Source organism: Anticarsia gemmatalis, chromosome 30 (assembly GCF_050436995.1).
Source record: "Anticarsia gemmatalis isolate Benzon Research Colony breed Stoneville strain chromosome 30, ilAntGemm2 primary, whole genome shotgun sequence".
NCBI lineage: Eukaryota > Metazoa > Arthropoda > Insecta > Lepidoptera > Erebidae > Anticarsia > Anticarsia gemmatalis.
This window is the reverse complement of record NC_134774.1, coordinates 75,001-77,500: the sequence shown is the minus strand read 5'-3', so window position 1 is coordinate 77,500 and position 2,500 is coordinate 75,001. Positions and strand designations below refer to the sequence as shown.

Here is a 2,500-nt window from a genome sequence, read left to right as displayed (position 1 = left end):
TGGTTCCTTAGATCTTACTCAGTTACTTGGATAACTGTGGTAATTCTAGAGCTAATACATGCAATCAGAACTCTGACCAGTGATGGGATGAGTGCTTTTATTAGATCAAAACCAATCGACGGAGGGCCCCGCGTCTGAAGTCGTTAATTTTGATGAATCTGGATAACTTTTGCCGATCGCATGGTCCAGTACCGGCGACGCATCTTTCAAATGTCTGCCTTATCAACTTTCGATGGTAGTTTCTGCGACTACCATGGTTGTCACGGGTAACGGGGAATCAGGGTTCGATTCCGGAGAGGGAGCCTGAGAAACGGCTACCACATCCAAGGAAGGCAGCAGGCGCGCAAATTACCCACTCCCGGCACGGGGAGGTAGTGACGAAAAATAACGATACGGGACTCTTACGAGGCCTCGTAATCGGAATGAGTACACTTTAAATATTTTAACGAGGAACAATTGGAGGGCAAGTCTGGTGCCAGCAGCCGCGGTAATTCCAGCTCCAATAGCGTATACTAAAATTGTTGCGGTTAAAAAGCTCGTAGTTGCATTTGTGCGCCGCGCTGTCGGTGCACCGCATCCGCGGTGATACTGACACGTCTGCGGAGCATATCGTCGGTGAGCCGGCGGTAATACGCCGGTTCAATATCAAAATCCTATCGCGGTGCTCTTCGGTGAGTGTCGAGGTGGGCCGACAATTTTACTTTGAACAAATTAGAGTGCTCAAAGCGGGCTCAAAATGCTGCTTGAATATTTCGTGCATGGAATAATAGAATATGATCTCGGTTCTATTTTGTTGGTTTTCAGAACTCCGAGGTAATGATTAATAGGGATAACTGGGGGCATTCGTATTGCGACGTTAGAGGTGAAATTCTTGGATCGTCGCAAGACGAACATCAGCGAAAGCATTTGCCAAAGGTGTTTTCATCAATCAAGAACGAAAGTTAGAGGTTCGAAGGCGATTAGATACCGCCCTAGTTCTAACCGTAAATATGTCATCTAGCGATCCGCCGACGTTACTACAATGGCTCGGCGGGCAGCTTCCGGGAAACCAAAGATTTTGGACTCCGGGGGGAGTATGGTTGCAAAGCTGAAACTTAAAGGAATTGACGGAAGGGCACCACCAGGAGTGGAGCCTGCGGCTTAATTTGACTCAACACGGGAAATCTCACCAGGCCCGGACACCGGAAGGATTGACAGATTAACAGCTCTTTCTTGATTCGGTGGGTGGTGGTGCATGGCCGTTCTTAGTTGGTGGAGCGATTTGTCTGGTTAATTCCGGTAACGAACGAGACTCTAGCCTGCTAAATAGGCGTCGTCATTTAGGTGTGCGTGGCTCCGTCACGCAACTCACTGGCGACGTATTAAAATTCTTCTTAGAGGGACCGGCGGCTTCGAGCCGCACGAGATTGAGCAATAACAGGTCTGTGATGCCCTTAGATGTCCTGGGCCGCACGCGCGCTACACTGAAGGAATCAGCATGTTCTCCCTGGCCTAGAGGCCCGGGCAACCCGCTGAAACTCCTTCGTGCTGGGGATTGGGGTTTGCAATTATCCCCCATAAACGAGGAATTCCTAGTAAGCGCGAGTCATAAGCTCGCGTTGATTACGTCCCTGCCCTTTGTACACACCGCCCGTCGCTACTACCGATTGAATGATTTAGTGAGGTCTTCGGACCGACACGCGGTGGCTTCACGGCCGTCGGCGTTGCTGGGAAGTTGACCAAACTTGATCATTTAGAGGAAGTAAAAGTCGTAACAAGGTTTCCGTAGGGGAACCTGCGGAAGGATCATTAACGTGTTGTCGTTGTTGTCGTCGCGCTGTTTTTGTTGTCGTTGTGCACACACACACACACGATGAACGATGATGGACGATGATGGTGATGATAATATTTATATATCCTAAACACCCAAAACTCAAAAAAGAGACTCTGTTCGACGGTGGGTGGCGCATCTCGCGCCGCCACCCGACGAACGTATCTCGCGTCGCGCTCGTCGTAACTTCAACGTAGACTGGTATACAAATCCGCTACCACGAGTTGATACCTCGACGAGAGCGCTCGTCAATCGAACGCACATAACGAGAACACGCGAGAGCGTCATTGTTGCGGTAGGCGCGCTTGTATCGTGTGTCGTGTATCGTTATACCACAAACATAATATATGTATGTACATACATATGTAACATTTGTAACTTGTAACATTTAACACACACAATATTATCCATGCGGTAGTGGTGTAAAAACTATTACCCTGGACGGTGGATCACTTGGCTCGCGGGTCGATGAAGAACGCAGTTAACTGCGCGTCATAGTGTGAACTGCAGGACACATTTGAACATCGACATTTCGAACGCACATTGCGGTCCGTGGAGACACATCCAGGACCACTCCTGTCTGAGGGCCGGCTGTATAAAATACAAATGCCACATTGCGCCCTTACGGGGGCGCACATGACGGTTCATTGTGACGTCGACTAATAGTCCTCGTCCCAATGTCCGTTTAAA

General features: G+C 49.2%; 2 non-coding genes across 2 annotated transcripts in view; both read left to right on the top strand.

Moving 5' to 3' along the window:
- The window catches only part of LOC142985710 (small subunit ribosomal RNA), a 1,902-nt gene extending 111 nt beyond the window's left edge, over positions 1–1,791 (top strand). The window contains exon 1 of the ribosomal RNA XR_012960257.1: positions 1–1,791. This exon is cut by the window's left edge and continues 111 nt beyond it. This is a non-coding gene — a ribosomal RNA (small subunit ribosomal RNA).
- A 452-nt stretch (positions 1,792–2,243) lies between these two features.
- On the top strand, positions 2,244–2,400 carry LOC142985687 (5.8S ribosomal RNA). Its single transcript, XR_012960237.1, has one exon. It is a non-coding gene; the product is annotated as a 5.8S ribosomal RNA (ribosomal RNA).
- The last annotated feature ends 100 nt before the right edge of the window (positions 2,401–2,500 follow it).